The sequence below is a fragment of the Oncorhynchus gorbuscha genome, unplaced genomic scaffold, assembly GCF_021184085.1.
Source record: "Oncorhynchus gorbuscha isolate QuinsamMale2020 ecotype Even-year unplaced genomic scaffold, OgorEven_v1.0 Un_scaffold_1528, whole genome shotgun sequence".
Lineage (NCBI taxonomy): Eukaryota > Metazoa > Chordata > Actinopteri > Salmoniformes > Salmonidae > Oncorhynchus > Oncorhynchus gorbuscha.
In genome coordinates this window covers 74,999-100,096 of record NW_025746279.1, presented here as the reverse complement: position 1 = coordinate 100,096, position 25,098 = coordinate 74,999, and the positions used below count along the sequence as shown (strand labels likewise).

The following is a 25,098-nucleotide window of genomic DNA, read 5'->3' as shown; positions in this document are numbered from 1 at the left end:
GAGGGTCTGACCGAGGCAGGCGTGCGAGGGGTCTGACCGAGGCAGGCGTGCGAGGGGTCTGACCGAGGCAGGCGTGCGAGGGGTCTGACCGAGGCAGGCGTGCGAGGGGTCTGACCGAGGCAGGCGTGCGAGGGGTCTGACCGAGGCAGGCGTGCGAGGGTCTGACCGAGGCAGGCGTTAGACCACAAGCGTTGAGATTTAACGGTGATCCTAACGTTCGAACGATGAACTTAGCCTTAAGATGGTTTGTGGAAACGGGCCCAGTACTAGTATAGGACTGTTGACCCCTCTGGTCTCAGAGGTCAACTTTCTCTATGTTGTTCCTGAACTCTGACCTCACTCCTCTCCTTCAGGTAAGCACCCTTGTACCTGGGACAACGGAGGCTGTTCTCACATCTGTATCGTCAAGGGAGACGGAACCACACGCTGCTCCTGTCCTGTTCATCTGGTCCTGCTGCAGAATGAACTCTCCTGTGGAGGTATAACCCCTGACCTCTGACCCTGTGCTGCTGGTCACAGCTTTACACTAAATAGTGAACTATGAAGATGGACTGACGTGAAATGATATCCCTACCCTAACACGTAGAGCATTGTGTTTTAGGTTACAACTGTGTTCACATTAGCTGTCCCTCCTCTCCTCCAGAACAGTTGTAACCTGTCTCTCCTCTCCCAGAACAGTTGTAACCTGTCTCTCCTCCTCCAGAACAGTTATAACCTGTCTCTCCTCCTCCAGAACAGTTGTAACCTGTCTCTCCTCCTCCAGAACAGTTGTAACCTGTCTCTCCTCCTCCAGAACAGTTGTAACCTGTCTCTCCTCCTCCAGAACAGTTATAACCTGTCTCTCCTCCTCCAGAACAGTTGTAACCTGTCTCTCCTCCCCCAGAACAGTTGTAACCTGTCTCTCCTCCCCCAGAACAGTTGTAACCTGTCTCTCCTCCTCCAGAACAGTTGTAACCTGTCTCTCCTCTCCCAGAACAGTTATAACCTGTCTCTCCTCTCCTCCCCCAGAACAGTTGTAACCTGTCTCTCCTCTCCTCCTACAGAACAGTTGTAACCTGTCTCTCCTCTCCTCCCCCAGAACAGTTATAACCTGTCTCTCCTCTCCTCCTCCAGAACAGTTGTAACCTGTCTCTCCTCTCCTCCTCCAGAACAGTTGTAACCTGTCTCTCCTCTCCTCCTCCAGAACAGTTGTAACCTGTCTCTCCTCTCCTCCTCCAGAACAGTTGTAACCTGTCTCTCCTCCTCCAGAACAGTTGTAACCTGTCTCTCCTCTCCTCCTCCAGAACAGTTGTAACCTGTCTCTCCTCCTCCAGAACAGTTGTAACCTGTCTCTCCTCTCCTCCTCCAGAACAGTTGTAACCTGTCTCTCCTCCTCCAGAACAGTTGTAACCTGTCTCTCCTCCTCCAGAACAGTTGTAACCTGTCTCTCCTCTCCTCCTCCAGAACAGTTGTAACCTGTCTCTCCTCTCCTCCTCCAGAACAGTTGTAACCTGTCTCTCCTCTCCTCCTCCAGAACAGTTGTAACCTGTCTCTCCTCCTCCAGAACAGTTATAACCTGTCTCTCCTCTCCTCCTCCAGAACAGTTGTAACCTGTCTCTCCTCCTCCAGAACAGTTATAACCTGTCTCTCCTCCTCCAGAACAGTTGTAACCTGTCTCTCCTCCTCCAGAACAGTTATAACCTGTCTCTCCTCCTCCAGAACAGTTGTAACCTGTCTCTCCTCCTCCAGAACAGTTGTAACCTGTCTCTCCTCTCCTCCCCCAGAACAGTTATAACCTGTCTCTCCTCCTCCAGAACAGTTGTAACCTGTCTCTCCTCCTCCAGAACAGTTGTAACCTGTCTCTCCTCTCCTCCTCCAGAACAGTTGTAACCTGTCTCTCCTCCTCCAGAACAGTTGTAACCTGTCTCTCCTCCCCCAGAACAGTTGTAACCTGTCTCTCCTCTCCTCCAGAACAGTTATAACCTGTCTCTCCTCCCCCAGAACAGTTGTAACCTGTCTCTCCTCTCTCCAGAACAGTTGTAACCTGTCTCTCCTCTCCTCCTCCAGAACAGTTGTAACCTGTCTCTCCTCCAGAACAGTTATAACCTGTCTCTCCTCTCCCCCAGAACAGTTGTAACCTGTCTCTCCTCTCCTCCCCAGAACAGTTGTAACCTGTCTCTCCTCTCCTCCAGAACAGTTGTAACCTGTCTCTCCTCTCCTCCTCCAGAACAGTTGTAACCTGTCTCTCCTCTCCTCCAGAACAGTTGTAACCTGTCTCTCCTCTCCTCCCCCAGAACAGTTGTAACCTGTCTCTCCCTCCCCCAGAACAGTTGTAACCTGTCTCTCCTCTCCTCCCCCAGAACAGTTGTAACCTGTCTCTCCTCTCCTCCTCCAGAACAGTTGTAACCTGTCTCTCCTCTCCTCCTCCAGAACAGTTGTAACCTGTCTCTCCTCTCCTCCCCCAGAACAGTTGTAACCTGTCTCTCCTCTCCTCCAGAACAGTTGTAACCTGTCTCTCCTCCCCCAGAACAGTTGTAACCTGTCTCTCCTCTCCTCCCCAGAACAGTTGTAACCTGTCTCTCCTCTCCTCCTCCAGAACAGTTGTAACCTGTCCCTCCTCTCCTCCAGAACAGTTGTAACCTGTCCCTCCTCCCCCAGAACAGTTGTAACCTGTCTCTCCTCTCCTCCAGAACAGTTGTAACCTGTCTCTCCTCCCTCCCCCAGAACAGTTGTAACCTGTCTCTCCTCCCCCTCCAGAACAGTTGTAACCTGTCTCTCCTCCCCCAGAACAGTTGTAACCTGTCTCTCCTCTCCTCCCCAGAACAGTTGTAACCTGTCTCTCCTCTCCTCCCCAGAACAGTTGTAACCTGTCTCTCCTCTCCTCCCCCAGAACAGTTGTAACCTGTCTCTCCTCCTCCAGAACAGTTGTAACCTGTCTCTCCTCTCCTCCAGAACAGTTGTAACCTGTCTCTCCTCTCCTCCCCAGAACAGTTGTAACCTGTCTCTCCTCTCCTCCCCAGAACAGTTGTAACCTGTCTCTCCTCCCCCCCCAGAACAGTTGTAACCTGTCTCTCCTCCCCCAGAACAGTTGTAACCTCTCCTCCCCCAGAACAGTTGTAACCTCTCCTCCTCCAGAACAGTTGTAACCTGTCTCTCCTCTCCTCCTCCAGAACAGTTGTAACCTGTCTCTCCTCTCCTCCTCCAGAACAGTTGTAACCTGTCTCTCCTCTCCTCCTCCAGAACAGTTGTAACCTGTCTCTCCTCTCCTCCCCAGAACAGTTGTAACCTGTCTCTCCTCCCCCAGAACAGTTGTAACCTGTCTCTCCTCCCTCCAGAACAGTTGTAACCTGTCTCTCCTCTCCTCCTCCAGAACAGTTATAACCTGTCTCTCCTCTCCTCCTCCAGAACAGTTGTAACCTGTCTCTCCTCTCCTCCTCCAGAACAGTTGTAACCTGTCTCTCCTCTCCTCCTCCAGAACAGTTGTAACCTGTCTCTCCTCTCCTCCTCCAGAACAGTTGTAACCTGTCTCTCCTCCTCCAGAACAGTTGTAACCTGTCTCTCCTCCCTCCAGAACAGTTGTAACCTGTCTCTCCTCCTCCAGAACAGTTGTAACCTGTCTCTCCTCTCCTCCCCCAGAACAGTTGTAACCTGTCTCTCCTCTCCTCCTCCAGAACAGTTGTAACCTGTCTCTCCTCTCCTCCTCCAGAACAGTTGTAACCTGTCTCTCCTCTCCTCCTCCAGAACAGTTGTAACCTGTCTCTCCTCTCCTCCTCCAGAACAGTTGTAACCTGTCTCTCCTCTCCTCCTCCAGAACAGTTGTAACCTGTCTCTCCTCCTCCTCCAGAACAGTTGTAACCTGTCTCTCCTCTCCTCCTCCAGAACAGTTGTAACCTGTCTCTCCTCTCCTCCTCCAGAACAGTTGTAACCTGTCTCTCCTCCTCCAGAACAGTTGTAACCTGTCTCTCCTCCTCCAGAACAGTTATAACCTGTCTCTCCTCCCCCAGAACAGTTGTAACCTGTCTCTCCTCCTCCAGAACAGTTGTAACCTGTCTCTCCTCCTCCAGAACAGTTGTAACCTGTCTCTCCTCTCCTCCCCCAGAACAGTTGTAACCTGTCTCTCCTCCCCCAGAACAGTTGTAACCTGTCTCTCCTCTCCTCCTCCAGAACAGTTATAACCTGTCTCTCCTCTCCTCCTCCAGAACAGTTGTAACCTGTCTCTCCTCTCCTCCTCCAGAACAGTTGTAACCTGTCTCTCCTCTCCTCCTCCAGAACAGTTGTAACCTGTCTCTCTCTCTCCTCCAGAACAGTTGTAACCTGTCTCTCCTCTCCTCCTCCAGAACAGTTGTAACCTGTCTCTCCTCTCCTCCTCCAGAACAGTTGTAACCTGTCTCTCCTCTCCTCCTCCAGAACAGTTGTAACCTGTCTCTCCTCTCCTCCTCCAGAACAGTTGTAACCTGTCTCTCTCTCCTCCTCCAGAACAGTTGTAACCTGTCTCTCCTCTCCTCCTCCAGAACAGTTGTAACCTGTCTCTCCTCTCTCCCCAGAACAGTTGTAACCTGTCTCTCCTCTCCTCCCCAGAACAGTTGTAACCTGTCTCTCCTCCTCCAGAACAGTTGTAACCTGTCTCTCCTCCTCCAGAACAGTTGTAACCTGTCTCTCCTCTCCTCCCCAGAACAGTTGTAACCTGTCTCTCCTCTCCTCCTCCAGAACAGTTGTAACCTGTCTCTCCTCTCCTCCTCAGAACAGTTGTAACCTGTCTCTCCTCTCCCCCAGAACAGTTGTAACCTGTCTCTCCTCTCCTCCCCAGAACAGTTGTAACCTGTCTCTCCTCCTCCAGAACAGTTGTAACCTGTCTCTCCTCCCCCAGAACAGTTGTAACCTGTCTCTCCTCCCCCAGAACAGTTGTAACCTGTCTCTCTCCCCCAGAACAGTTGTAACCTGTCATCCTCCCCCAGAACAGTTGTAACCTGTCTCTCTCCCTCCTCCAGAACAGGCGTAACCTGCTCTCCTCTCTCACCAGAGGGGAGTTGGCACCTGTCTCTCTCTCACACAGAGAGGTAACACATCTCTCCTCAGCCTCCCCCCCAGAACAGTTGTAGAGGCACTGTCTCTCCTCCTCACAGAACAGGGAGTAACCTGTCTCTCCTCCTCACAGAGAGTTGAGGCACATCTCTCCTCACACAGAGAGGGAGAGGCACATCTCTCTCCTCACACAGAACAGGGTAAGGCACATCTCTCTCACACCAGAGAGTTGGAGAGGCACATCTCTCCTCCCCCAGAACAGTTATAACATCTCTCTCACACTCCTCCAGAACAGGGTAGAGGCACATCTCTCCTCACACAGAGAGGGAGAGGCACATCTCTCACACACAGAGAGGGAGGGCACACAAGAGGGAGAGGCACATCTCTCACACCCAGAACAGGGAACCTGCACATCTCTCTCACCCAGAGAGGGAGAGGCACATCTCTCTCACACACAGAGAACAGAGAGTAGAGGCACATCTCTCTCACTCACACAGAGAGGGAGAGGCACATCTCTCTCACACACCAGAGAGGGAAGGCACATCTCCTCACACTCCAGAGAGGGAACCTGCACATCTCTCTCACACACAGAGAGTTGTAAGGCTCATCCTCTCACACACACAGAGAGAGCTCTCTCCAGAACAGAGAGGGAGAGTACATCTCTCTCACTCTCCTCCTCAGAACAGAGAACCATGTCTCTCCTCTCCTCACTCACAGAGAGGGAGAGGCACATCTCTCTCACACACAGAGAGGGAGTTGCAACCTGTCTCTCCTCTCCTCCTCCAGAACAGTTGTAACATGTCTCTCCTCTCCTCACAGAGAGGGTAGAGGCACTCCTCTCTCACACCTCACAGAGAGGGAGAGGCACATCTCTCTCACACACAGAACAGTTGTAAGGCACATCTCTCTCTCCACACAGAGAGGGAACCATCTCTCTCACACTCCAGAACAGGTAAGGTCATCTCTCTCCCCACAGAAGAGGCACATCTCTCTCACACACCACAGAACAGGGAGAGGCACATCTCTCTCACACCCAGAGAAGAGGCACATCTTCTCCAGAACACACAGAGAGGGAGAGGCACATCTCTCTCACACACACGTGAGAGGGAGAGGCACATCTCTCTCACAGAGTGGAGACACACAGCAGCGAGAGGGAGAGGCACATCTCTCTCAGATTCAGAGTTTCAGTGAGACATCTCAGACACATCTCTCTCAGCCTCACAGAACGGAGAGGTCACATCTCTCTCACACAGACAAATGGAGAGGCAAGACTCTCACACACACAGAGAGGGCACATCTCTCTCACACACAGAGAGGGAGAGGCACATCTCTCTCACACACAGAGAGGGAGAGGCACATCTCTCACACACACAGAGGGAGAGGCACATCTCTCTCACACACACAGAGAGGGAGAGGCACATCTCTCTCACACACAGAGAGGGAGAGGCACATCTCTCTCACACACACAGAGAGGGAGAGGCACATCTCTCTCACACACACAGAGAGGGAGAGGCACATCTCTCTCACACACACAGAGAGGGAGAGGCACATCTCTCTCACACACACAGAGAGGGAGAGGCACATCTCTCACACACACACAGAGAGGGAGAGGCACATCTCTCTCACACACACAGAGAGGGAGAGGCACATCTCTCTCACACACAGAGAGAGGGAGAGGCACATCTCTCACACACAGAGAGGGAGAGGCACATCTCCAGTCTAATGTAGATTACTGCTGAACCTGGTTTAACCTGGTTTAAACCTGGTTTAATTTATCGGGTTTAACCCTCTCCAGTGCGCTGCTCTCCGGACCACTTCAGCTGTTCCAGCGGTCAGTGTGTGGGGAAACATCAGAAGTGTGACCACTCTACAGACTGCTCTGACAACTTTATCGGACAGAGATGGGCTGCTGTAAGTCCAAAGACAGATCTGATCCTAGATTTATCTCTGATCCTAGACCAGTTTACAGTGTGTCTAAAAGACAGATCTGATCCTAGACCAGTTTATCTATAGTGTGTCTACATGATGGGGTGAAGAATGTGTTCCAACTACCTGGCTAAAAGGTACTATTTTACCTGCTGGATCTCTCAACTAAACATGGAATAATGTCCTTCTAGTAAGCTCCTCCTCTGCCCCCCCCAGACCCGACTGAAGAGCCGTCCTCCCAGCCCACCAACACCATCGGCTCCATTGTGGGGGTTGTCATGGCGCTGTTTGTGGTGGGTGCCATCTACTTGGTGTGCCAGCGTGCTCTGTCCCCAGATGAAGGATGACAGGGAGACTGTAACCAATGACTTGGTGGTTCACGGCCCTTCTGTTTCTCTGGGTTATGTACCTCACCCTGCCTCTCTGTCCGGGTCTCTGCCAGGTAAGACCGCTCGCCACACCACACAGACAGATGGATCAGCTCCTAGAGAGATATCACCATCTATAGCTACAATCTGCATGTGACCGATACAATGTGATGAGACACCCCAGTCCGAACCTCATGACCCCAGTCCGAACCTCATGACCAGTCCGAACCTCATGACCCCAGTCCGAACCTCATGACCCCAGTCCGAACGAACCTCATGACCCCTTGTCCGAACCTCATGACCCCAGTCCGAACCTCATGACCCCAGTCCGAACCTCCCCCAGTCCGAACCTCACCCCAGTGACCCATCTACCCCAGTCCGAACCTCATGACCCCAGTCCGAACCTCATGACCCCAGTCCGAACCTCATGACCCCAGTCCGAACCTCATGACCCCCCTCAGTCCGAACCTCACGACCCCCAGTCCGAACCTCACGACCCCAGTCCGAACCTCACGACCCCCAGTCCGAACCTCACCCCAGTCCGACCCCCCCAGTCCGAACCTCATGACCCCCAGTCCGAACCTCACGACCCCCAGTCCGAACCTCACGACCCCCAGTCCGAACCTCACGACCCCCAGTCCGAACCTCACGACCCCCAGTCCGAACCTCCGACCCCCAGTCCGACCTCCGACCCCCAGTCCGAACCTCACGACCCCCCCAGTCCGAACCTCATGACCCCCCAGTCCGAACCTCATGACCCCCAGTCCGAACCTCATGACCCCCAGTCCGAACCTCATGACCCCCCCCAGTCCGAACCTCATGAACCTCCCCCAGTCCGAACCTCCCCCCCAGTCCGAACCTCATGACCCCCCCAGTCCGAACCTGTTTACTGTTAGTGTTATCATGAGAAATGATTGTCTTTGTTGTTGACTCCTTTCTTTGTCTGTTGACTCTTGCCGACCTTGATCTGACCCTCCGAACCTGTTTACTGTTAGTGTTATATGAGAAATGATTGTCTTTGTTGACTCCTGCTACTTTGTCTTGTTGACTCCTGCTACTTTGTCTTGTTGACTCTTGCTACTTTGTCTTGTCTTCAGGTATGTCCAGGGGGAAGTCTGTGATTGGTTCGTTGAGCATCATGGGCGGGTCCAGTGGCCCCCCTTACGACCGCGCCCACGTAACTGGAGCCTCCTCCTCAAGCTCCTCCTCCACCAAGGGCACTTACTTCCCCCCGGTACGGCACACACACACACCTTACAGCGGTCTAAGTTACTGCATCTCAGTGCTTGAGGCGTCACTACAGACCCTGGTTTGAATCCAACCGGCCGTGATTGGGAGTCCCATAGAGCGGGGCACAATTGGCCGTCTGGGTTTGGCCGTCATTGTAAATAATAATTTGTTCTTAACTGACTTCCCCAGATAAATACAGGTTAAATTAAAAAATACAGACACACACTTTGAACCAGTGTTAATTTCGTCAACAAAAAAATAGTGACTCAAAAGTCCCGTCAAACTTTTTTTCTGTGGCTTTTGACTATAACTGACTGAGTGGACCAGGAAAAGATGGACTGACTAAATGCATATCGCCAGGCGCCTCCCCTGCTTGCTCGTACCGAACCAGTCCCCACCAGTCATCTAGTTAGATTCCTCGTCCCGAACCAGTCCCCACCAGCCATCTAGTTAACTTCCTCGTCCCGAACCAGTCCCCACCAGTCATCTAGTTAGCTTCCTCGTCCCGACCGAACCAGTCCCCACCAGTCATCTAGTTAGCGTCCTCGTCCCGACCGAACCAGTCCCCACCAGTCATCTAGTTAGCTTCCCCGAACCGAACCAGTCCCCACCAGTCATCTAGTTAGCTTCCCCGAACCGAACCAGTCCCCACCAGCCATCTAGTTAACTTCCTCGTCCCGAACCAGTCCCCACCAGTCATCTAGTTAGCTTCCCCGAACCAGTCCCCACCAGTCATCTAGTTGGCTTCCTCGTCCCGACCGAACCAGTCCCCACCAGTCATCTAGTTAGCTTCCTCGTCCCGACCAGTCCCCAACCAGTCCCCACCAGTCATCTAGTTAGCGTCCTCGTCCCGACCGAACCAGTCCCCACCAGTCATCTAGTTAGCTTCCCCGAACCGAACCAGTCCCCACCAGTCATCTAGTTAGCTTCCCCGAACCGAACCAGTCCCCACCAGTCATCTAGTTAGCTTCCTCCAGTCCCCAAACCAGTCCCCACCAGTCATCTAGTTAGCTTCCTCGTCCCGACCGAACCAGTCCCCACCAGTCATCTAGTTAGCTTCCCCGAACCAGTCCCCACCACATCAGTCCCCACCAGTCATCTCTAGTTAGCTTCCCGAACCGAACCAGTCCCCACCAGTCATCTAGTTAGCATTCCCCCCGAACCGAACAGTCCCCACCAGTCATCTAGTTAGCTTCCCCAGTCATCTAGTTAGAACCAGTCCCCACCAGTCATCTAGTTAGCTTCCTCCCCGAACCAGTCCCCACCAGTCATCTAGTTAGCTTCCCCCCCAGATCTAGTTACCAGTCCCCACCAGTCATCTAGTTAGCTTCCCCCCGAACCAGTCCCCACCAGTCATCTAGTTAGCTTCCCGAACCAGTCCCCACCAGTCATCTAGTCCCCACCAGTCCCCACCAGTCATCTAGTTAGCTTCCCCCGAACCGAACCAGTCCCCACCAGTCATCTAGTTAGCTTCCCGAACCGAACCAGTCCCCACCAGTCATCTCATCTAGTTAGCTTCCTCGTCCCGACCGAACCAGTCCCCACCAGTCATCTAGTTAGCTTCCTCCCGAACCAGTCCCCACCAGTCATCTAGTTAGCTTCCCCCGTCCCCACCAGTCATCTAGTTAGCTTCCCCGAACCAGTCCCCACCAGTCATCTAGTTAGCCAGTCCCCACCAGTCATCTAGTTAGCTTCCTTGTCCCGACCAACCAGTCCCCACCAGTCATCTAGTTAGCTTCCTTGTCCCGACCGAACCAGTCCCCACCAGTCATCTAGTTAGCTTCCTCGTCCCGACCGAACCAGTCCCCACCAGTCATCTAGTTAGCTTCCTCGTACCGAACCAGTCCCCACCAGTCATCTAGTTAGCTTCCCCGAACCGAACCAGTCCCACCAGTCATCTAGTTAGCTTCCCCGAACCGAACCAGTCCCCACCAGTCATCTAGTTAGCTTCCTCGTCCCGACCGAACCAGTCCCCACCAGTCATCTAGTTAGCTTCCCCGAACCGAACCAGTCCCCACCAGTCATCTAGTTAGCTTCCCCGAACCGAACCAGTCCCCACCAGTCATCTAGTTAGCTTCCTCGTCCCGAACCAGTCCCCACCAGTCATCTAGTTAGCTTCCCCGAACCGAACCAGTCCCCACCAGTCATCTAGTTAGCTTCCTCGTCCCGAACCAGTCCCCACCAGTCATCTAGTTAGCTTCCCCCCGAACCAGTCCCCACCAGTCATCTAGTTAGCTTCCTTGTCCCGTCCGAACCAGTCCCCACCAGTCATCTAGTTAGCTTCCTCGTCCCGACCAACCAGTCCCCACCAGTCATCTAGTTAGCTTCCTCGTCCCCACCGAACCAGTCCCCACCAGTCATCTAGTTAGCTTCCTCGTCCCGAACCAGTCCCCACCAGTCATCTAGTTAGCTTCCCCACCAGTCATCTAGTCCGACCGAACCAGTCCCCACCAGTCATCTAGTTAGCTTCCCCGAACCAGTCCCCACCAGTCATCTAGTTAGCTTCCCCCCGAACCAGTCCCCACCAGTCATCTAGTTAGCTTCCTCGTCCCCGAACCAGTCCCCACTAGTCATCTAGTTAGCTTCCCAACCAGTCCCCACCAGTCATCTAGTTAGCTTCCTTGTCCCGACCAACCAGTCCCCACCAGTCATCTAGTTAGCTTCCTTGTCCCGACCGAACCAGTCCCCACCAGTCATCTAGTTAGCTTCCTCGTCCCGACCGAACCAGTCCCCACCAGTCATCTAGTTAGCTTCCATCTAGTTAGCTTCCGTCCCGACCGAACCAGTCCCCACCAGTCATCTAGTTAGCTTCCTCGTCCCGACCGAACCAGTCCCCACCAGTCATCTAGTTAGCTTCCTCGTCCCGACCAACCAGTCCCCACCAGTCATCTAGTTAGCTTCCTCGCCCCGACCCAGTCCCCACCAGTCATCTAGTTAGCTTCCCGAACCGAACCAGTCTCCACCAGTCATCTAGTTAGCTTCCCCGAACCGAACCAGTCCCCACCAGTCATCTAGTTAGCTTCCCCGTCCCGAACCAGTCCCCACCAGTCATCTAGTTAGCTTCCCCGAACCGAACCAGTCCCCACCAGTCATCTAGTTAGCTTCCCCGAACCGAACCAGTCCCCACCAGTCATCTAGTTAGCTTCCCCGAACCGAACCAGTCCCCACCAGTCATCTAGTTAGCTTCCTCAAACCGAACCAGTCCCCACCAGTCATCTAGTTAGCTTCCCCGAACCGAACCAGTCCCCACCAGTCATCTAGTTAGCTTCCTCAAACCGAACCAGTCCCCACCAGTCATCTAGTTAGCTTCCCTTTTCCTGGTTAACCAACACAACCTGCATTACCAAATGAGAAACTATAGCAGCATTGAGTTGAATAACAGGTATGTTTTAATGAGAAACTATAGCAGCATTGAGTTGAATAACAGGTATGTTTTAATGAGAAACTATAGCAGCATTGAGTTGAATAACAGGTGTGTTTTAATGAGAAACTATAGCAGCATTGAGTTGAATAGTTAAACAGTCCAGGTATGTTCTTCTCTCCCTTGAGTCGAGAAACTAGGCCGTTTTCAATTTGTAGTCTCACTCAACCCTCTCACTTAGCCTACAGCGTTTCATATCCAGGTCCCCTCAACCCTCCCACCTAGCCTACTGCTTTTCATATCCAGGTCCCCTCAACCCTCCCACCTAGCCTACTGCTTTTCATATCCAGGTCCCCTCAACCCTCCCACCTAGCCTACTGCGTTTCATATCCAGGTCCCCTCAACCCTCCCACCTAGCCTACTGCGTTTCATATCAAGGTCCCCTCAACCCTCCCACTTAGACTACTGCGTTTCATATCCAGGTACCCTCAACCCTCCCACCTAGCCTACTGCGTTTCATATCAAGGTCCCCTCAACCCTCCCACCTAGCCTACTGCGTTTCATATCAAGGTCCCCTCAACCCTCCCACCTAGCCTACTGCGTTTCATATCAAGGTCCCCTCAACCCTCCCACCTAGCCTACTGCGTTTCATATCCAGGTACCCTCAACCCTCCCACCTAGCCTACTGCGTTTCATAGCCAGGTCCCCTCAACCCTCCCACCTAGCCTACTGCGTTTCATGGCCAGGTTCTGGCCCGTACCGTTCAGAAGGTATGACTCATAATAAGGGCTGTTCTGAAACTAGACTACTGGGGAACCGGACCGTTAACCATTTGTTAGGCTCAACCTAGTTCAGTTATGTTACCTCATTAGGGGGCGGGTTCAGCACGACTAGTTCAGTTATGTTACCTCATTAGGGGGCGCGTTCAGTTATGTTACCTCATTAGGGGGCGGGTTCAGCACGACTAGTTCAGTTATGTTACCTCATTCATTAGGGGGCGGGTTCAGCACGACTAGTTCAGTTATGTTACCTCATTAGGGGGCGGGTTCAGTTATGTTACCTCATTAGGGGGCGGGTTCAGCACGACTAGTTCAGTTATGTTACCTCATTAGGGGGCGGGTTCAGCTATGTTACCTCATTAGGGGCGGGTTCAGCTATGTTACCTCATTAGGGGCGGGTTCAGCACGACTAGTTCAGTTATGTTACCTCATTAGGGGCGGGTTCAGCTATGTTACCTCATTAGGGGGCGGGTTCAGCACGACTAGTTCAGTTATGTTACCTCATTAGGGGCGGGTTCAGTTATGTTACCTCATTAGGGGCGGGTTCAGCACGACTAGTTCAGCTATGTTACCTCATTAGGGGGCGGGTTCAGTTATGTTACCTCATTAGGGGCGGGTTCAGCTATGTTACCTCATTAGGGGGCGCGTTCAGTTATGTTACCTCATTAGGGGGCGCGTTCAGTTATGTTACCTCATTAGGGGCGGGTTCAGCTATGTTACCTCATTAGGGGGCGGGTTCAGCACGACTAGTTCAATTATGTTACCTCATTAGGGGGCGGGTTCAGCACGACTAGTTCAATTATGTTACCTCATTAGGGGCGGGTTCAGCACGACTAGTTCAGTTATGTTACCTCATTAGGGGGCGGGTTCAGCTATGTTACCTCATTAGGGGGCGGGTTCAGCTATGTTACCTCATTAGGGGCGGGTTCAGCTATGTTACCTCATTAGGGGGCGGGTTCAGCTATGTTACCTCATTAGGGGCGGGTTCAGCTATGTTACCTCATTAGGGGCGGGTTCAGTTATGTTACCTCATTAGGGGGCGGGTTCAGTTATGTTACCTCATTAGGGGCGGGTTCAGCACGACGCACTGCTGTTACTGTTTATTATCTATCCTGATTGTCTAGTCACTTTACCTCTACCTACATGTACATATTACCTCAACTATCTGGTACCCCTGCACGTTGACCCGGTACTGGTAACCATGCGCGTTGACCCGGTACTGGTACCCCTGCACGTTGACCCCCGGTACTGGTACCCCTGCACGTTGACCCCGGTACTGGTACCCCTGCTCGTTGACCCGGTACTGGTACCCCTGCTCGTTGACCCGGTACTGGTACCCCTGCTCGTTGACCCGGTACTGGTACCCCTGCTCGTTGACCCGGTACTGGTACCCCTGCTCGTTGACCCGGTACTGGTACCCCTGCACGTTGACCCGGTACTGGTACCCCTGCTCGTTGACTCTATTTCCTTTATTTATTTAGTAACATTTTAACTGCATTGTGGGAAATAGTTCATAAGTCAACATCTCACTGTAAATTTTACACCTGTTCTATTTGGCGCATGTGATGAATAACGATTTGATTTTGAACTTCTCCATGTCTCTCTTTCTCCTCCTCTCTCCTCTTTCTCCTCCCTCCATCTCCTCTCTCCTCCATCTCTCTCCTCCCTCTCTCCTCCCTCCATCTCCTCTCTCCTCCCTCTCTCCTCCCTCTCTCCTCCCTCTCTCCTCCCTCTCTCCTCCCTCTCTCCTCCCTCTCTCCTCCCTCTCTCCTCCCTCTCTTCTTTCTCTCCTTTTCTCTCCTCCCTCTCCTTTTCTCTCCTCCCTCTTCTCTCTCCTCCCTCTCTCCTCCCTCTCTCCTCCCTCTCTCCTCCCTCTCTCCTCCCTCTCTCCTCCATCTCCTCTTCTTTCTCTCCATCTCCTCCTCTCCTCTCCATTCTCTCCTCCTTCCATCTCCTCCCTCCATCTCCTCCCTCCATCTCCTCCCTCCATCTCCTCCCTCCATCTCCTCCCTCCATCTCCTCTCTCCTCCCTCTCTCCTCCCTCTCCTCTTCTTTCTCTCCTCTTCTCCCTCCTCTCCTTTTCTCTCCTCCTTCTCTCTCTCCCTCTCCTCCTCTCTCTTTCTCTCCTCTTCTTTCTCTCCTCTCCTCTCTCTCTCTCTTCTTTCTCTCCTCTCCTCTCTCTCCTTCTCTCTCTCTCTCTCTCTCTCTCCTCTTCTCTCTCTCTCCTCCATCTCCTCTTCTTTCTCTCCTCTCTGTCTCCTCTCCAGATCCTGAACCCTCCTCCATCTCCTGCGACCGTCAGGTCTCAGTACACCATGGAGTTTGGCTACTCCTCCAACAGCCCGTCAACGCACCGTTCATACAGGTAACCCTCTCTCCTCGCCACGATTGTCTCTCCTCGCCACGGTTGTCTCTCCCGCCACGGTTGTCTCTCCCCGCCACGGTTGTCTCTCCTCGCCACGGTTGTCTCTCCTCGCCACGGTTGTCTCTCCTCGCCACGGTTGTCTCTCCTCGCCACGGTTGTCTCTCCTCGCCACGGTTGTCTCTCCTCGCCACGGTTGTCTCTCCTTATAGTAGTAATTGTCTATTATAGTAGTAATATAATGTTGTCTTATCCTAATATAATGTTACGTAGTAATATAATGTTAATATTATAGTAGTAATATAATGTTAATATTATAGTATATAATGTTAATATTATAGTAGTAATATAATGTTAATATTATAGTAGTAATATAATGTTAATATTATAGTAATAATATAATGTAATATAATAATATTATAGTAGTAATATAATGTAGTAATATAATGTTAATATTATAGTAGTAATATAATGTTAATATTATAGTAGTAATATAATATAATGTTAATATTATAGTAGTAATATAATGTTAATATTATAGTAGTAATATAATGTTAATATAATAGTTAATATATTATAGTAGTAATATAATGTTAATATTATAGTAGTAATATAATGTTAATATAATGTTAATATTATAGTAATAATATAATGTTAATATTATAGTAGTAATATAATGTTAATATTATAGTAGTAATATAATGTTATATTATAGTAGTAATATAATGTTAATATAATGTTATATTATAGTAGTAATATAATGTTAATATATAGTTAATATAATGTTAATATTATAGTAGTAATGTTAATATAATGTTAATATTAATATAATGTTAATATTAATATAATGTTAATATTATAGTAGTAATATAATGTTAATATATAAATATAATTATAGTAGTAATATAATGTTAATATAATTAATATTATAGTAGTAATATATGTTATATATAGTAGTAATATAATGTTAATATAATGTAATATATTATAATGTATTATAGTAATATAATGTTAATATTATAGTAGTAATATAATGTTAATATTATATAGTAATATAATGTTAATATTATAGTAGTAATATAATGTAATATAATGTTAATATTATAGTAGTAATATAATGTTAATATTATAGTAGTAATATAATGTTAATATTATAGTAGTAATATAATGTTAATATTATAGTAGTAATATAATGTTAATATTATAGTAGTAATATAATGTTAATATAATTATATAGTAGTAATATAATGTTAATATTATAGTATAATATAATGTTAATATTATAGTAGTAATATAATGTTAATATTATAGTAGTAATATAATGTTAATATTATAGTAGTAATATAATGTTAATATTATAGTAGTAATATAATGTTAATATTATAGTAGTAATATAATGTTAATATAATGTTAATATTATAGTAGTAATATAATGTTATTATATTATAGTAGTAATATAATGTTAATATTATAGTAGTAATATAATGTTAATATAATGTTAATATTATAGTAGTAATATAATGTTAGTAATATAATGTTAATATTATAGTAGTAATATAATGTTAATATTATAGTAGTAATATAATGTTAATATTATAGTAGTAATATAATGTTAATATTATAGTAGTAATATAATGTTAATATAATGTTAATATTATAGTAGTAATATAATGTTAATATTATAGTAGTAATATAATGTTAATATTATAGTAGTAATATAATGTTAATATTATAGTAGTAATATAATGTTAATATTATAATATAATGTTATATATAGTAATTTAATATTATAGTAGTAATATAATGTTAATATTATAGTAGTAATATAATGTTAATATTATAGTAGTAATATAATGTTAATATTATAGTAGTAATATAATGTTAATATTATAGTTAATATAATATATTATATAGTAGTAATATAATGTTAATATTATAGTAGTAATATAATGTTAATTATAGTAGTTAATATTATAGTAGTAATATAATGTTAATATTATAGTAGTAATATAATGTTAATATATTATAGTAGTAATATAATGTTAATATTATAGTAGTAATATAATAATATTATAGTAGTAATATAATATTATAGTAGTAATATAATGTTAATATTATAGTAGTAATATAATGTTAATATTATAGTAGTAATATGTTAATATTATAGTAGTAATATAATGTTAATATTATAGTAAATATAATGTTAATATTATAGTAGTAATATAATGTTAATATTATAGTAGTAATATAATGTTAATATTATAGTAGTAATATAATGTTAATATTATAGTAATGTAATATAATGTTAATATTATAGTAGTAATATAATGTTAATATTATAGTAGTAATATAATGTTAATATTATAGTAGTAATATAATGTTAATATTATAGTAGTAATATAATGTTAATATTATAGTAGTAATATAATGTTAATATTATAGTAGTAATATAATGTTAATATTATAGTAGTAATATAATGTTAATATTATAATAGTAATATAATGTTAATATTATAGTAGTAATATAATGTTAATATTATAGTAGTAATATAATGTTAATATAATAATATTATAGTAGTAATATAATGTTAATATTATAGTAGTAATATAATGTTAATATTATAGTAGTAATATAATGTTAATATTATAGTAGTAATATAATGTTATATTATAGTAGTAATATAATGTTAATATTATAGTAGTAGTAATATAATGTTAATATATATAGTAGTAATATAATGTTAATATTATAGTAGTAATATAATGTTAATATTATATTATAGTAGTAATATAATGTTAATATTATAGTAGTAATATAATGTAATATTATAGTAGTAATATAATGTTAATATTATAGTAATAATATATAATATATTATAGTAGTATATAATATAATGTTAATATTATAGTAGTAATATAATGTTAATATTATAGTAGTAATATAATGTTATTATAGTAGTAATATAATATAATGTTAATATAATGTTAATATTATAGTATAATATTAATATTATAATGTTAATATAATGTTAATATTATAGTAGTAATATAATGTTAATATTATAGTAGTAATAATGTTAATATTATAGTAGTAATATAATGTTAATATTATAGTTAATATAATGTTAATATTATAGTAGTAATATAATGTTAATATTATATAGTAATAATATTATAGTAGTAATATAATGTTAATATTATAGTAATATAATGTAATATAATGTTAATATTATAGTAGTAATATAATGTTAATATTATAGTAGTAATATAATGTTAATATTATAGTAGTAATATGTTAATATTATAGTTAATAATGTTATATTATAGTAGTAATATAATGTTAATATTATAGTAGTAATATAATGTTAATATTATAGTAGTAATATAATGTTAATATTATAGTAGTAATATAATGTTAATATAATAGTAGTAATATAATGTTAATATTATAGTAGTAATATAATGTTAATATTATAGTAGTAATATAATGTTAATATTATAGTAGTAATATAATGTTAATATTATAGTAGTAATATAATGTTAATATTATAGTAGTAATATAATGTTAATATTATAGTAGTAATAAATGTTAATATTATAGTAGTAATAATGTTAATATTATAGTAGTAATATAATGGTAATATAATATATTATAGTAATATAATGTAATATTATAGTAGTAATATAATGTTAATATTATAGTAGTAATATAATGTTAATATTATAGTAGTAATATAATGTTAATATTATAGTAGTAGTATAATGTTAATATTATAGTAGTAATATAATGTTAATATTATAGTAATAATATAATGACATATCCAGGAAGACTAGTCAACATATGAAACTACAGGTCTGATCATTTGCTGTCTGCTTCTGGTTCTGACTGGTTCTGGTTCTGACTGGTTCTGACTGGTTCTGGTTCTGACTGGTTCTGACTAGTTACATTTACATTACATTTAAGTCATTTAGCAGACGCTCTTATCCAGAGCGACTCTGGTTCTGACTAGTTCTGGTTCTGTCTGCTTCTGGTTCTGACTGGTTCTGTCTGCTTCTGGTTCTGACTGGTTCTGTCTGCTTCTGGTTCTGACTGGTTCTGTCTGCTTCTGTCTGCTTCTGGTTCTGTCTGGTTCTGACTGGTTCTGACTGGTTCTGGTTCTGACTGGTTCTGGTTCTGACTGGTTCTGTCTGGTTCTGTCTGCTTCTGGTTCTGACTGGTTCTGTCTGCTTCTGGTTCTGACTGGTTCTGTTCTGGTTCTGACTGGTTCTGGTTCTGTTCTGGTTCTGACTGGTTCTGTCTGCTTCTGGTTCTGACTGGTTCTGGTTCTGACCTCCGCTGAGCCCGTCTTCTCATAATGTCTGGATACTGATCTCTTCTTCAAACAGTCAGTCATGTAAATGTACACCAGGTTGGTAACGTGTGTCTGGAGACTGATCTCTTCTTCTGTCGTGCTAATTAATGTATCTGCTCTCCTTCCTGTCCCCAGTTACCGTCCCTACACCTACAGTCACTTCGCCCCTCCCACAACCCCCTGCTCCACGGACGTCTGCGACAGCGACTACACCCCCGGACGCCGCGCCCCGCCCACCTCCAACTCCGGCGTCGCCAAAGGTTACACCAGCGACCTGAACTACGACTCGGAACCCTTTCCCCCACCCCCCACCCCCCGCAGCCAGTACCTGTCAGCGGAGGAGAACTGTGAGAGCTGCCCCCCTCCCCTATACGGAGCGCTCCTACTCTCACCACCTCTACCCCCGCCCCCATCACCCTGCACAGACTCCTCCTGAAACCCCTCGCTGTACATAACAATTGTTGATATTGTGTTTCTGAAAGAGGGAGAGGAGAGGAGGCTGCTGAGGGATGTACAGAACATATGAACAGAGAAACAGGAAGCTCGGGGGAAGAAAGAGCTCCGGGAACATTTGTACATTTTAAAAATAGAAAAAAATATTATATCTATATATTTTCTATACAGCGTTTACTGGATACGCCGTAGAGGGTTTGTATTCAAACATTTGTACATTTTTTATTTTTTAAGAAAACGTTTTATTAAAATCATCACAAACATGATAAGTTGCCTTAAATCCAGAAGATACAAACAGTTGTCTGTTTTCACGAGGCTGGAAGAACATTTAAAAACACGTAGATGGAACTATCTGACGCCAAATCACCGTGACAACGCCCGGAACAAGGAGAGGTGAGGCAGGATGACGCCCCCTGGAGGTGACAGACAGCTACTGCACCACGGCACTCTGCAGCCTGGGCAGCCATTTTGTAGTGGATCAGTGATCCCCATAGTAACCAGTCAGCTGGTTTCCATAGTAACAGAAAATAAGGTGTACTGAGTGATTTTCCAGGACTTCCTGTCTGCCTGTCCGCTTGTATTGCTTCAACTAGGTACTACATATTATACAAGCTCCTTATTCATCTAACGGGGTACATAAAGAACCTCTGACCCGACCCAGGGCCCCTCGTCACTACCACAACACTCCTGACCTGACCCGGGGCCCCTCGTCACTACCACAACACTCCTGACCCGACCCGGGGCCCCTCGTCACTACCACAACACTCCTGACCCGACCCGGGGCCCCTCGTCACTACCACAACACTCCTGACCCGACCCGGGGCCCCTCGTCACTACCACAACACTCCTGACCCGACCCGGGGCCCCTCGTCACTACCACAAGACTCCTGACCCGACCCGGGGGCCCTCGTCACTAGCACAACACTCCTGACCCGACCCATAGGTCCAGGAAGGGGTGGGGTACAGAGGTCGAGGTCAGGGTTCACAGAAGGTCAGAAAGACAACGTCATCACGCTGTCTGTTGTGTGATGGGGAAACAGATTCTCACATATGATGAGGTTATTACTGCACAATATTCAACCAAAATCTATGTTCTGTCATTTGAGGTTATTTTATATTTTTCTGTATGTTTTTGTTTTAAATGCCAGACTGCAACTGAAGTTTAACTTTACCCAGAACACATCTGGTACTGAGGGGGGGGGGGTGTGTCATGTATCCTGTCAGGATGAGAGACCCAGAACACATCTGGTACTGAGGGGGGTGTCATCTATCCTGTCTAAATGAGACAGACCCAGCACACATCTGTTACTGAGGGGAGGGTCATCTATCCTGTCTGGATAAGACACCCAGAACACATCTGTTACTGAGGGGGGTCATCTATCCTGTTTGGATAAGACAGACCCAGAACACATCTGTTACTGAGGGGGGTCATCTATCCTGTCTGGATAAGACACCCAGAACACATCTGTTACTGAGGGGGGGTCATCTATCCTGTCTGGATAAGACACCCAGAACACATCTGTTACTGAGGGGGGTCATCTATCCTGTCTGGATAAGACACCCAGAACACATCTGTTACTGAGGGGGGTCATCTATCCTGTCTGGATAAGACACCCAGAACACATCTGTTACTGAGGGGGTCATCTATCCTGTCTGGATAAGACACCCAGAACACATCTGTTACTGAGGGGGTCATCTATCCTGTCTGGATAAGACAGACCCAGAACACATCTGTTACTGAGGGGGGTCATCTATCTTACCTTCTGAGGTCTAACTAGGTACAATATTATACAAGCCTCTGTTTCACCTGTATTCTCTCTGCCTCCAAGGGAAACTTCTTCTCCATCTTCCCCCGAGGGAAACTTCTCCTCCATCTTCCCCCCTGAGGGAAACTTCTCCCTCCATCTTCCCCACTCCTGAGGGAAACTTCTCCTCCATCTTCCCCCGAGGGAAACTTCTCCTCCATCTCCCCCGAGGGAAACTTCTCCTCCATCTTCCCGAGGGAAACTTCACTCCATCTCCCCCGAGGGAAACTTCTCCATCTTCCCCGAGGGAAACTTCACCTCCATCTTCCCCTCGAGGAAACTTCTCCTCCATCTTCCCCCCGAGGGAAACTTCTCCTCCATCTTCCCCCGAGGGAAACTTCTCCTCCATCTCCCCCCGAGGGAAACTTCTCCTCCATCTTCCCCCGAGGGAAACTTCACCTCCATCTTCCCCCGAGGGAAACTTCACCTCCATCTTCCCCCTGAGGGAAACTTCACCTCCATCTTCCCCCGAGGGAAACTTCACCTCCATCTTCCCCCGAGGGAAACTTCTCCTCCATCTTCCCCCTGAGGGAAACTTCTCCTCCATCTTCCCCCCGAGGAAACTTCTCCTCCATCTTCCCCCGAGGGAAACTTCTCCTCCATCTTCCCCCCGAAACTTCTCCTCCATCTTCCCCCGAGGGAAACTTCTCCTCCATCTTCCCCCCAGGGAAACTTCTCCTCCATCTTCCCCCGAGGGAAACTTCTCCTCCATCTTCCCCCGAGGGAAACTTCTCCTCCATCTTCCCCCCGAGGGAAACTTCTCCTCCATCTTCCCCCCGAGGGAAACTTCTCCTCCATCTTCCCCCGAGGGAAACTTCTCCTCCATCTTCCCCCGAGGGAAACTTCTCCTCCATCTTCCCCCGAGGGAAACTTCTCCTCCATCTTCCCCCCGAGGGAAACTTCACCTCCATCTTCCCCGAGGGAAACTTCTCCTCCATCTTCCCCCGAGGGAAACTTCACCTCCATCTTCCCCGAGGGAAACTTCACCTCCATCTTCCCCTCGAGGGAAACTTTTCCTCCATCTTCCCCCGAGGGAAACTTTTCCTCCATCTTCCCCCGAGGGAAACTTTTCCTCCATCTTCCCCCGAGGGAAACTTTTCCCCCATCTTCCCCCGAGGGAAACTTTTCCCCCATCTTCCCCCCGAGGGAAACTTTTCCCCATCTTCCCCCCGAGGAAACTTTTCCCCCATCTTCCCCCCGAGGGAAACTTTTCCCCCATCTTCCCCCCGAGGGAAACTTTTCCCCCATCTTCCCCCCGAGGGAAACTTCTCCTCCATCTTCCCCCCAGAGGGAAACTTCTCCACAGAGGACTAGTTATTGTACCTGATCAGTTCTTCGAATCATTTAGTTGTTTTTTTTGCAAAGTGTTTTAATATTTTTGTACCACATAGTGTATATTACTGTATTTATAAGCTATAAAGAATAACATTGTATATCTATTCATTGAATTCTTGCAGTACTTTGTCATTCAATATATGCCTCATTTTATTTTTCTACGATGTGTCGGACAGTCCAAACGCATGGCGACAATCTTAGACAATATCAACAATCCTTTCGCAATGTCCTGTCTGTCTCGTTCTCTGTCCAGTCTCTGTCTCCTCTATCTCTGTCCTGTCTGTCTCCTCTGTCTCTGTCCTGTCTGTCTCTGTCCCGTCTCAAACTGAAAGACTGTCGGGGGGGAAAAGGGATCCTTGTTTAAACTGGGTTGGTTTTGTCTCTCCCTGTTTATCCAATCAGGGCTGTGGGACATTTCAGACTGAAACTGAGGACGAGATAAAGCTGTCATCCTCTCAGAACATTCACACATACCTCAAAACGTCCATCTTTGTCTTTTTGTTGTCCAATGGGCAGGCCAGCTTTTAGTATAGACTGGAAGGACATTACAGGGTCCTGGTTCTCTCCATCTTCTCTGCTACTTCTGTTACAGCTATGTGTCTTGAACAAAATGGCCGTCTTCTATCCGGACCCAGACACACTAAGTCCAATCCTTGCTGAGCCCCTGTTCCTGTCTGTCTCTAGCTGAGGCAGTCTCCTGTCTGTCTCTAGCTGAGACTGTCTTCTTTCTGTCCCCTGCCCCGGTCTGTCTCTAGCTGAGAGTCTCTTGTCTGTCTCCTGTCTGTTTTTAGATTCAACCAGCATTGTTGGAAATGTGGTCATTCTCTAAGTGCACTTTACAGTTCTGATTGTACTTCCTGGTACAGACAACATGATACACACAGCTCAGATGGATAGGAGGAGGAATGTGTTGGTGCTGCAGTTCTGAGAGGTTCCTGATGTACACATGGTGGTTGTAGAGAGGGAGGATATGATGTCAGAGGTTCCTGATGTACACATGGTGGAGAGGGAGGATATGATGTCAGAGGTTCCTGATGTACACATGGTGGTTGTAGAGAGGGAGGATATGATGTCAGAGGCCTGTCCTGGGACTTTACATTGATAACAGAGGTCTTCTGGTCTACCAGCATCGGTCTCTGATGGTAGAGATGTCTGGGTCGGCCTGTCCTGGGACTTTACATTGATAACAGAGGTCTTCTGGTCTACCAGCATCAGTCTCTGATGGTAGAGATGTCTGGGTCGGCCTGTCCTGGGACTTTACATTGATAACAGAGGTCTTCTGGTCTACCAGCATCGGTCTCTGATGGTAGAGATGTCTGGGTTGGCCTGTCCTGGGACTTTACATTGATAACAGAGGTCTTCTGGTCTACCAGCATCGGTCTCTGATGGTAGAGATGTCTGGGTTGGCCTGTCCTGGGACTTTACATTGATAACAGAGGTCTTCTGGTCTACCAGCATCGGTCTCTGATGGTAGCTGCTCTTCCAAAATGTCTGTTGAGTGGACGACTGTTGGTGAGAGAAGGGAAGTGGAGTAGCTTCATTTAACACGTGTTTGGTTAGAAGGTTAAAACAAGTTGCTGTTCTGACGTTAAATGCTTGTTGTTATCGATGCCCTCCCAAATGGCACCCTATTCCCCATATAGAGCACGACTGTTGACCAGGGCCCTAAAGCACCCTATTCCCAGGGCCCTATTCCCCATATAGAGCACGACTGTTGACCAGGACCCTAAAGCACCCTATTCCCCATTCCGACTGTTGACCAGGGCCCTATTCCCTATATAGTCCACTACATTTGACCAGGGCTCAATGGGACCCTATTCCCTATATAGTCCACTACTGTTGACCAGGGCCCTATAGCACCCTATTCCCAGGGCCCTATTCCCTATTTTGACCAGGGCCCTAAAGGAGTGCAGGATATAGGGAATAGGGAGCCATTTGAGACCCTATAGCACCCTATTCCCTATATAGCCCACTACATTTGACCAGGGCCCTAAAGGAGTGCAGGATATAGGGAATAGGGTGCCTTTGGGGCCCTATAACACCCTATTCCCTATAGCCCACTACATTTGACCAGGGCCCTAAAGGAGTGCAGGATATAGGGAGTAGGGTGCAATTTGGGGCCCTAT

At 46.3% G+C, this 25,098-nt stretch overlaps 1 pseudogene; it reads left to right on the top strand.

Annotated features, from left to right (window-relative positions):
• LOC124023178 overlaps positions 1-19,932 on the top strand; it is a 54,405-nt pseudogene extending 34,473 nt beyond the window's left edge.
• Positions 19,933-25,098: the final 5,166 nt, after the last annotated feature.